This window comes from Protopterus annectens, chromosome 13.part0, assembly GCF_019279795.1.
Source record: "Protopterus annectens isolate FY-2018-M chromosome 13.part0, PAN1.0, whole genome shotgun sequence".
Classification (NCBI taxonomy): domain Eukaryota; kingdom Metazoa; phylum Chordata; order Ceratodontiformes; family Protopteridae; genus Protopterus; species Protopterus annectens.
The window spans coordinates 99,284,516-99,296,764 of NC_056747.1; the positions used below are offsets into that span (position 1 = coordinate 99,284,516).

Genomic DNA, 12,249 nt, shown 5'->3' on the forward strand with positions numbered 1-12,249 from the left:
TCACCACGAGTCTTAAAGAGTCTAGGAAAAAAACAAAACAAAAATAGAATAAACTGACCAGTTTAATTTGAAACCAGCCCCAGGGAGGTGCCGTCCTCCTTTGTGTTATACACCCAACAGCCCTTTGTTCTCCTTGACCACTCTCATTGTTAGCTTCACTTCAGCTTGTGCTTCTGCTGCCCTTAACTTCCTTTGTTGTCCTCTTAGCCTTCCTGTACTATTCCCCCTTCTTCCCACACTCTCCTTTCTACTTCTTACATTCTCTATCTTTTGCCGTAACTGTCAGCTTCCAGTCCTAGTGTAGCCACACTGGTTTTGTCCTCTTTTTCCTTTTTTTGACTCTTTCTCACATCCTTGCCTGTAGCCTTTGAGTACTACATCCCTGACCCAATCCCATTACTGGTTTAGACTCATCTTTAACAGCTTGCTACAACTCATTAATGTAGAATACCATACCATCGTGTGTGCCTTGGTATTTTTACCCTTCCCACACACTAAACCATACAACGGTATAATCACTATTAGCTAACAGCATCATCTTAAGAAAAAGCATGACCTCTTCTGCCTCTATAACAACAGCTAGAAAATTGTCCTTTCTGTTATAATCCTGCACCTTCAATCCCGATGCCTCAAGGTCAGTAACCTCCACATGTCCTCTCCCTGTAAAATTCAGAATCAGGTCCCCCTTGAGTACTGTCCTCTCTTTCCTACTACACTCCTTTATTCTCTCCTCCAGTCTTTCATCCTGCTATTCATTTCATGTGGATGAAACGCTGTTGTCATTCAGTTGTGTTCCCTGAATTTCTGTATCTTAACTGCAAAGGCATTCATCTTAAGCTCTGACTCTGCTCATCCACCTTACCCCCTTCATGTGTTGCTGGTGTTTCTTCTCTCTGCTCTCTACTGTGATGGCCCTCTTTTTTGTACACTGCTAAACTACCTTAGTGTCTCACTTCCCTGTAATTTCTAAATGTCTTATACCCAGGCACCTCTATGTCCTACTTGTTTGTCATGTTTCTGTGATACCCTGATGCCCACCCTCCCCTTCTGCAACAGACTTTGCAGCTTCTCTAGCTTTACTTCGAGTGGATGCATACTGTGTGTCACCCATATTTGTTCACTTAACATGTTCCATTTCCATGAGTCCATGTTGTCTGCAGTTTCAATATGACCCCTCCTCCACTTTTGGTTCTGTGACACACTGCCCCCCCCCTTCCATTTTAGTTCTAAAAGTAGAACAACTGAGATATAATTTTCTAATCATGCACTACGTACCACTGACCTTTCTGGACTAACATGGAATTTTCTTCAAGGCACAGATTTGGTGTCTCTGCCAGGTCCTCTCAGTCCTGCAGTTGCCCATCCTTTCTTCCCTGTTTACTGCCACAGTCAGTCAATGGACTCATTTATCCTCTCTTTCCTCATGTGGGAGGAGCAGAGGTAACATTCCTGATGGTGCTAACTTCAACAATCTGTCCTGGCATACTTTTGCCCCCTCCACGGCCTCTGTCTGACACTTCATTGATGTCTGAATACATTACATGTATTTAATCATCCTACTAGATGGCCACTTTAAATCTCCTCCCATGCCTTACCCATTCTAAGTCCAAAAACTTTTTTAAGTAATCCAGCCCTGTTTTTCTCTCTCTCTCTTAACAATACACTTGATCCCCTTAGTGACTGAGTCTTAAGACATCAGACCTCTCTTGCACAGGCTGACTCCATAGCTCTGACTATGACCAAGATGAATGTTGACTGATTAGTGACCTGGGTGTTGGAGCAGCCATTAGAGGGAGTTGAGAGTAAATGACCAATGCTAGCTTATTCACGAGGGGTAGATAGACAATCCTGTCCACTACTGTACTGACCCTATACAGATGCTGGGGAAAAGTACAGTTTTGTACCTACCATAAATGTAGATGTCCGATAGGTATGCATCTGCAGTCATCACATATGGTTTGTCCTGCCTCAGGCAGCCCTTCGGTCGGCCGGATTCCAAAGTCTGGGTCCGGCGTCTGCTGATGTCGCCCCTTCCCCGACATCAGAGCGCCTGGGGTATAAAAGCGTCAGCCGACGCCATCTTCCTCAGTTTTTCTTGCCCCAGATGCCAGGTGCCCTCTAAGGAATGCTAAATTTGGAGAAATGCAATAAATTCCAAACATGCACAAAAATATATACATATATAAAAACAAATACACCATAATAGATAACCCCAGCTAGCTATGAGAGGGGAATGTACCCAAGAAATACCACAGAGGGAAGGAGGGAGGGTAAACCTGACTGCAGATGCATACCTATTGGACATCTACATTTATGGTAGGTACAAAACTGTACTATGTCCTTCAAGGATGCATCTGCAGTCATCACATATGGGTAGAATACCATAGCCAATCTGGGGGTGGAGGATCTATGTAAAGGATGGTGTAGCTAAAATGTCCTGCAGGACTGCCGTAGCAAAGCCTGCTCTGGATCTGGAATATAAAGGTAAGTTGTAATGCTTGGAAAATGTATGCACGGAGCTCCATGTAGCAGCTTCTAAAATGTCCTTGGTAGCCACCCCTCTTAAGAAGGCTGTGGAGGTGGCTGTGGCTCTGGTCAAATGAGGTCTAATGTTACCTGGCACAGTTTTTCCATGAAAGGAGTAACAGAAACGAATGCAATTCCCTATCCATTTTGAAATTGTCTGTTTTGAAATTGCTTTTCCTTGTGCACCAGCAGCATATGCTACAAACAACTGGTCAGTTTTTCTGTAATTTTTTGTTCTGTCCAAGTAGTAGCGCAACTGTCTGTGTATGTCCAGGGTGTGCAGAAGCTTTTCCCCTTTGTTTTGTGGATTTGGAAAGAAGGTAGGCAGGTGAATAGCTTGGTTTAATGAGACCCTAGATACCACCTTTGGCATAAATGAAGGATTGGTTCTCAATGAGACTCTGTCTTGATGAAAAATAAGAAATGGCTGTACTGCCATGAGGGCCTGTAACTCAGATACTCTTCTTGCTGAGGTTATGGCCAGAAGGAAGGCAGTCTTCCAAGAGAGGAACTGTAGTTCTGCAGATGCTGCTGGTTCAAAGGGAGGCAGTGTTAGATTTTCCAACACGGGTTAAGGTCCCAAGTAGGCAGTGGTGGTTTCCTTGGAGGATTGATGTTTTTAATTCCTCTTAGAAACTGTCTCAGCAGAGGATGAGAGAAGACAGGTGGATCAGTATTGTACTCTGCTGAAATTGCTGAAGCATGAATTTTAATGGAAGAGTAAGACAGGCCATTGTGGAGCATTTCTGCCAAATATTCCAGGATATGTGCCATGTTCATAACTGTTGCATCTAGGCCCTTTGAGGTGCTCCAGGTGTGAAATCTTTTCCATTTTGCTGAGTATGCCTTTCTTGTGGAAGGCCTCGAGCTTCCATGATGATATCCTTCACTCTCTTGGATAGCTTATCCTGGTGATGAGTCAAGGTATTTTCCAGGCAGCTAGTTGTAATGTTTTCAGGTTGGAATGCAGAGTTTTGTAATTGTGCTGTGTCAGGAGAAGTGGCCATTGTGGCAGAAGCCATGGTTTTGTCCATGACATGCTCTTTAGCAATGGGTACCAGTGCTGTCTTGGCCAGTCCGGAGCTATCAGAACCACTCTTGGCTGCTCTGCCCTGATCTTCAGTAAGACCTTGGTCATTAATGGAAGAGGTGGGAATGCATACACTGTTAGAGTTCTCCAGCTGAAAGAGAGGGCGTCCACTTTCCATGCTTGTGGGTGGTATGTCCTTGAGCAGAATTTCTCCAGCCGATGATTGTGTGGGGAGGCAAAGAGGTCTATGTCCGGTCTCCCCCATGATTGTGTTATCTGATGGAAGATGTCTGGGTGCAGCATCCATTCATGTGCATCCATGATGTTCCTGCTTAAGCTGTTCGCCAGTATATTGTCCTTTCCTGGTACAAACTGGAATTGCAGCTTATTGAGAGTCAAGGAAAGTTCCCATAGATTCATTGCCAGTCTGCAAAGAGGGTAGGAGTGGGTGCCTCCTTGCTTGTTTATGTACCACATAACTGTAGTGTTGTCTGTCCTTATTAGCAGGTGGCCTTGATGTAGAAAAAACTTGAAGGCCTCGATTGCATGTATCACTGCCAGCATTTCCTTTTGGTTTATGTGCATGCGTAGCTCTTTTTGTGACCATAGTCCTTGAATGCATCTTCCTTCCATGTGCGCTCCCCATCCGTGGTCTGAAGCGTCCGTTGTAATGGTTTGGCTGGCTATTGGCTTGCTGAAGGGCAAACCCCTGTTTGACTGGCTTGCTTGAGCCCACCACAGAAATTCCCTTTGAAGGCATGGGATGAGTGGTATCAAAGTTTCCAAGCTGTGACTGTGCTGAGTCCATAAACTCCTTAGGTACCATTGGAGTTTCCTCATATGTAGCCTTGCTTGAGGAATCAGAAGAATGCAAGAAGCCATGTAACCCAGGGCCTGCAGGATTTTCCTTGCAGTCAGCTGAGTTTGTCTTGACAGGTTTTTGAAGTAATCCAGTAGTTGGTTTTGTTTTTCTTCTGTGAGGAAAGCCATTTGGGTGGTTGTGTCTAGATCCGCACCCAGAAAAGTTATTCTTTGGGATGGTACAAGTCTTGACTTGTGAATGTTGACTGTATATCCCAAGGCCTGAAGAAGATAGATGGCATAATTCAAGTGTTTTACCAAAATTTGTTGGCTGTCCGCTTGTATAAGGCAGTCGCCCAGATACGGGTATATTTGCATCCCCTGAAGTCTGCAGTGTGCAATTACTGATTCCAGGCATTCCGTGAATACTCTGGGCGCAGTAGATAAGCCAAAGGGCAATGCTGAGAATTGATAATGCTCTGAACCTGCAAGAAATCTGAGGTGTCTTCTGCAGCTTTGTCTGATAGGGACATGCAGGTATGCCTCCTTGAGGTCCAGAGTTACCAGCCAAGACCCCTTGCCCAGCATGGGAAAGAGTTGCTGTAGAGTCAGCATTTTGAATTTTGGCACAATGAGATAAGTATTTAGTGCGGACAAGTCGAGAATAGGCCTCCATTGCTTTTCTTTTCTTGGAACAAGGAAGAGTCTGGAATAAAATCCTTGGCCTTGTTCTGTGAGAGGAACCTTTTCTATTGCTTTCATTTTCATTAAGTTGGAGATTTGTTTCAAAGCCTCTGCCCTTTGATTTGGTGGCAGGTCTGGCATGCCTTTTCTTTTCAGTAATGTGTGGAAATGGAACCTGTATCCTTTGTTTATTATTTGTAGTGTCCATTTGTCCCTTGTAATAATGTGCCAATTTTCTGAAAATAAGGAAAGCTTTCCGCCCAAAGGTGCTTCCAATTGAGCCCTGGTTGGCGGTGTCAAAGTAAAGTAATTGAGTCTGTCCTTGTGCAGCAGTTGTAGGCCCTGCACTACCTCTCTGGTTGGGAGGCTGCCATTGACGTCCTCTGTAGGAGCTTCTAGCTTGCCCTCTACCTCTGGCATGCCTGTTCTTGCCTCTCTGAAATCTGTCTGTGTCTGGAAAGGACCAGTTCTTGGAAGGCCAATTTCTGCAGAATCTTGGTGGTTGGACTTGCATAAAATCTTTGACTGTTTGTACAGATTTTGCCTTTTCTTCAAATTTCTTTAAGACCTCCTGAGCAGTGGAGCCAAATAACTTTTGCTTTTCCAGTGGAGCTTCCAGAAGCTTTGCTTTAACATGGTCTGGCAGAGATTGTTCCTTCAGACAAGCATGCCTACGTATGACTGCACCTGTCATAGCTGACCTACATGAAGCTTCCAATGCATCATAACCACACTGCAAGAAATGGTTGCTAACCTGTTGAGAGTTATGTACCAGATCCTGAAGTGATTTGCGATCTAGGGGTTCAGGTGAAGACAGCTTTTTATGCAATTCATCTAACAAATATTCTTGGTACTGTATCATATGAAATTGACAGTTTAAAGCCCTCACAGAAAGGGTAGCAGAAGTATACACTTTTTTACCCCATCGCTCTAAAGCCCTGGACTCCCTTTCAGAGGGAGTGGATTTTTTGTAGTGACAGCTGCAACCCCTGTAGGGCCCTGGGAAATAGTTTCTGGATCAGCAGAGTGGGCCTTGTAAAGGAAAAGATGTGATTCCGGGACCCTGTAGTACCTATCGGGTTTGGCAGGAGCCGGAGGGAGAGTGTCAGGGGTTGTGCTAGACTCAGAGTACACATCATCAATGACATTCAAAACAGGGGGAATAGCCAAAGGTCTATGCTGAGGCAAATGCAAGAAGGTCCTTAATCTCTTCCTGGAATCAGAGAATTCCTGGCCCTGCCATTGGAAATGCTCCCTCATAGTGTGCAGAGTTTTCCCAAAAGACAGTTCTTCAGGAGGGAGGCCGAGGGATAGATTTCTCTGCATCGGAATCCTCGTAGGCCGAAAAAGCCTCCTCCTGGTAGTCCGAGAGCAGAGCCATCAGAGGCCTCATCTGAGGAGAGGGGATCAGAGGGCTCAACCCTGGGCCTTTTTTCTGTAGGAGGTTGAGAGCCCCTGTCCGGATGAGGCTGAGAGCCCATAATTAATGAAATAAGGTCCTCTGCTAGACTAAGGATCTGAGAACCTGTAGTGGGTCCCTGAGGGATAACCCTGGGAGGCATAGATTTTGAGTGTTTAGCAGCTTCAGCCCTAGAGAATGCCTTAATAGACATGGATGCAGGAGGCCTGGCTGCACCACGTGCTGGTGTAGTTTTGTCTAAGGGAATGGTGTCGGAAGGTTCCTGGACACCAGATTCCAATGGAGAGTCAACAACCGATACAGTAGTGGCCTCCGGGGCCGAGGTTGTCGGTTGTACGGTTTCGGTGGACGGTAGTACCAAGGACTCGGTTTCAGCCGAGACCAAGACACTCGCGGTAGGCCTGGCCGTGGTTTCAGCCGAAACTGCGAACCGCGTGTGTCAGTCCTTGTCCTTCCGTTTCTTTATTAAATGTGAAGTCGGAGTCTCCGACAGCATTTTGTAAGCAAAACTAGCCCCAAAAAATTCCTCTGCAAACTCTGACCGACGTCTTAGAGTGCGTCGGTTGAAGGAAGCACAGGCGGAACAGGCTGAGACGTCGTGGTCTGGGCCTAGGCAAGGTAGGCAGTAAGAGTGGAAATCCTTATGAGGTATTTGTTTCCCACAAGTTAAGCAATTATTAATTTTATCTGACATCGGCTGAGGCAAGAAAGAGTCCCCAACGGGGTACTTAGCTTTTGAAGTCTTTGGTTTAGCTGAATTACAGGAGCTGGCCGACCGGAACTTGCAAACTGCTTCTGCTTCGGGCACCACGCGGCAAGAAAGACTGAGGAAGATGGCGTTGGCTGACGCTTTTATACCCCAGGCGCTCTGACGTCGGGGAAGGGGCGACATCAGCCGACGCCGGACCCAGACTTTGGAATCCGGCCGACCGAAGGGCTGCCTGAGGCAGGACAACCCATATGTGATGACTGCAGATGCATCCTTGAAGGACATCTGCAGCAACACAGAAGGAACAGATACAGATGATTAAACCACATGGCCAGGCTGGCACAGAAGATCCCACTTTGGCAGGGTGTACATCAGGGCTGTGAGGGAAGGGTAAACAGGTCAACAAGGAAAACCCTGAATGACTGCCCAGATGACTGCCTTCCTGAAATCATGATCTCCTGTAAGGAATGAATGCACTAAACTGATAAGGGTGTTAGTGGTAGAGACCTCCTGAAATCATGATCTCCTGTAAGGAATGAATGCACTAAACTGATACGGGTGTTAGTGGTAGAGACCTCCTGAAATCATGATCTCCTGTAAGGAATGAATGCACTAAACTGATAAGGATGTTAGTGGTAGAGACCTCCTGAAATCATGATCTCCTGTAAGGAATGAATGCACTAAACTGATAAGGATGTTAGTGGTAGAGACCTCCTGAAATCATGATCTCCTGTAAGGAATGAATGCACTAAACTGATAAGGATGTTAGTGGTAGAGACCTCCTGAAATCATGATCTCCTGTAAGGAATGAATGCACTAAACTGATAAGGATGTTAGTGGTAGAGACCTCCTGAAATCATGATCTCCTGTAAGGAATGAATGCACTAAACTGATAAGGATGTTAGTGGTAGAGACCTCCTGAAATCATGATCTCCTGTAAGGAATGAATGCACTAAACTGATAAGGATATTAGTGGTAGAGACCTCCTGAAATCATTATCTCCTGTAAGGAATGAATGCACTAAACTGATAAGGATGTTAGTGGTAGAGACCTCCTGAAATCATGATCTCCTGTAAGGAATGAGTGTACTAAACTGATAAGGATGTTAGTGGTAGAGACCTCCTGAAATCATGATCTCCTGTAAGGAATGAATGCACTAAACTGATAAGGATGTTAGTGGTAGAGACCTCCTGAAATCATGATCTCCTGTAAGGAATGAATGCACTAAACTGATAAGGATGTTAGTGGTAGAGACCTCCTGAAATCATGATCTCCTGTAAGGAATGAATGCACTAAACTGATAAGGATGTTAGTGGTAGAGACCTCCTGAAATCATGATCTCCTGTAAGGAATGAATGCACTAAACTGATAAGGATATTAGTGGTAGAGACCTCCTGAAATCATGATCTCCTGTAAGGAATGAATGCACTAAACTGATAAGGATGTTAGTGGTAGAGACCTCCTGAAATCATGATCTCCTGTAAGGAATGAATGCACTAAACTGATATGGATGTTAGTGGTAGAGACCTCCTGAAATCATGATCTCCTGTAAGGAATGAATGCACTAAACTGATAAGGATGCTAGTGGTAGAGACCTCCTGAAATCATGATCTCCTGTAAGGAATGAATGCACTAAACTGATAAGGATGTTAGTGGTGGAGACCTCCTGAAATCATGATCTCCTTTAAGGAATGAATGCACTAAACTGATAAGGATGTTAGTGGTAGAGACCTCCTGAAATCATGATCTCCTGTAAGGAATGAATGCACTAAACTGATAAGGATGTTAGTGGTAGAGACCTCCTGAAATCATGATCTCCTGTAAGGAATGAATGCACTAAACTGATAAGGATGTTAGTGGTAGAGACCTCCTGAAATCATGATCTCCTGTAAGGAATGAATGCACTAAACTGATAAGGATGTTAGTGGTAGAGACCTCCTGAAATCATGATCTCCTGTAAGGAATGAATGCACTAAACTGATAAGGATGTTAGTGGTAGAGACCTCCTGAAATCATGATCTCCTGTAAGGAACGAATGCACTAAACTGATAAGGATGTTAGTGGTAGAGACCTCCTGAAATCATGATCTCCTGTAAGGAACGAATGCACTAAACTGATAAGGATGTTAGTGGTAGAGACCTCCTGAAATCATGATCTCCTGTAAGGAATGAATGCACTAAACTGATAAGGATGTTAGTGGTAGAGACCTCCTGAAATCATGATCTCCTGTAAGGAATGAATGCACTAAACTGATAAGGATGTTAGTGGTAGAGACCTCCTGAAATCATGATCTCCTGTAAGGAATGAATGCACTAAACTGATAAGGATGTTAGTGGTAGAGACCTCCTGAAATCATGATCTCCTGTAAGGAATGAATGCACTAAACTGATAAGGATGTTAGTGGTAGAGACCTCCTGAAATCATGATCTCCTGTAAGGAATGAATGCACTAAACTGATAAGGATGTTAGTGGTAGAGACCTCCTGAAATCATGATCTCCTGTAACGAATGAATGCACTAAACTGATAAGGATGTTAGTGGTAGAGACCTCCTGAAATCATGATCTCCTGTAAGGAATGAATGCACTAAACTGATAAGGATGTTAGTGGTAGAGACCTCCTGAAATCATGATCTCCTGTAAGGAATGACTGCACTAAACTGATAAGGATGTTAGTGGTAGAGACCTCCTGAAATCATGATCTCCTGTAAGGAATGACTGCACTAAACTGATAAGGATGTTAGTGGTAGAGACCTCCTGAAATCATGATCTCCTGTAAGGAATGACTGCACTAAACTGATAAGGATGTTAGTGGTAGAGACCTCCTGAAATCATGATCTCCTGTAAGGAATGAATGCACTAAACTGATAAGGATGTTAGTGGTAGAGACCTCCTGAAATCATGATCTCCTGTAAGGAATGAATGCACTAAACTGATAAGGATGTTAGTGGTAGAGACCTCCTGAAATCATGATCTCCTGTAAGGAATGACTGCACTAAACTGATAAGGATGTTAGTGGTAGAGACCTCCTGAAATCATGATCTCCTGTAAGGAATGACTGCACTAAACTGATAAGGATGTTAGTGGTAGAGACCTCCTGAAATCATGATCTCCTGTAAGGAATGAATGCACTAAACTGATAAGGATGTTAGTGGTAGAGACCTCCTGAAATCATGATCTCTTGTAAGGAATGAATGCACTAAACTGATAAGGATGTTAGTGGTAGAGACCTCCTGAAATCATGATCTCCTGTAAGGAATGAATGCACTAAACTGATAAGGATGTTAGTGGTAGAGACCTCCTGAAATCATGATCTCCTGTAAGGAATGAATGCACTAAACTGATAAGGATGTTAGTGGTAGAGACCTCCTGAAATCATGATCTCCTGTAAGGAATGAATGCACTAAACTGATAAGGATGCTAGTGGTAGAGACCTCTTGAAATCATGATCTCCTGTAAGGAATGAATGCACTAAACTGATAAGGATGCTAGTGGTAGAGACCTCCTGAAATCATGATCTCCTGTAAGGAATGAATGCACTAAACTGATAAGGATGTTAGTGGTAGAGACCTCCTGAAATCATGATCTCCTGTAAGGAATGAATGCACTAAACTGATAAGGATGTTAGTGGTAGAGACCTCCTGAAATCATGATCTCCTGTAAGGAATGAATGCACTAAACTGATAAGGATGTTAGTGGTAGAGACCTCCTGAAATCATGATCTCCTGTAAGGAATGACTGCACTAAACTGATAAAGATGTTAGTGGTAGAGACCTCCTGAAATCATGATCTCCTGTAAGGAATGACTGCACTAAACTGAAAAGGATGTTAGTGGTAGAGACCTCCTGAAATCATGATCTCCCGTAAGGAATGACTGCACTAAACTGATAAGGATGTTAGTGGTAGAGACTTCCTGAAATCATGATCTCCCGTAAGGAATGAATGCACTAAACTGATAAGGATGTTAGTGGTAGAGACCTCCTGAAATCATGATCTCCCGTAAGGAATGAATGCACTAAACTGATAAGGATGTTAGTGGTAGAGACCTCCTGAAATCATGATCTCCCGTAAGGAATGACTGCACTAAACTGATAAGGATGTTAGTGGTAGAGACCTCCTGAAATCATGATCTCCCGTAAGGAATGACTGCACTAAACTGATAAGGATGTTAGTGGTAGAGACCTCCTGAAATCATGATCTCCCGTAAGGAATGAATGCACTAAACTGATAAGGATGTTAGTGGTAGAGACCTCCTGAAATCATGATCTCCTGTAAGGAATGAATGCACTAAACTGATAAGGATGTTAGTGGTAGAGACCTCCTGAAATCATGATCTCCTGTAAGGAATGAATACACTAAACTGATAAGGATGTTAGTGGTAGAGACCTCCTGAAATCATGATCTCCTGTAAGGAATGAATGCACTAAACTGATAAGGATGTTAGCGGTAGAGACCTCCTGAAATCATGATCTCCTGTAAGGAATGAATGCACTAAACTGATAAGGATGTTAGTGGTAGAGAAGAATACAACACACAAGAACATTCTTCTTTCTGTCCTCACACTGGTTCCTTCCTCCTCCTCCATCTGTTGTCCCAACCCGTCTTCTCCTGCTGTCTGCACCCTTCCCCAGTTGCAGTTTCACTAGCCCAGCCTTCCTGATTATCGTATTCCCTGTACGTTATCTGATTTCTTTCTGAACCTACCTGTTGCCCTTCTTACAAACCCTCTCTACTTCAGTGTTTCTTTTGCAGTCTGACCATGCTATTGGGCTGCAGACAATAAACCAAGAAACTGGGCACTGGGAGAGTCAAGAGCACGAAATCAACTGACTGTGATCAAAGGATTTAATAAGTTGAAGGGCTTTTCGTTTGCTGTCTTCATGCTACTGGGCTGACAGCCCTTCCCTGCTAAATGTCATGCTCTCTGGTGTTGCAGCATGCATGCCCAATTATTTGTCTGTCTTCCCATCCTCTCTTTACACTGCTGTCTACATCTTTACTTCCCAATGACTTCCATCATTACGTGACTGTGGGACAACTTGGAAATTAACTGCCTTACTTAGAAAATGCACATTTCAGCTA

The 12,249-nt window shown here is 44.0% G+C and overlaps 1 protein-coding gene across 2 annotated transcripts in view; it reads right to left on the reverse strand.

Moving 5' to 3' along the window:
• The window catches only part of LOC122817622, a 357,468-nt gene that overhangs the window by 12,081 nt on the left and 333,138 nt on the right, over positions 1-12,249 (reverse strand). The window lies entirely within an intron of this gene.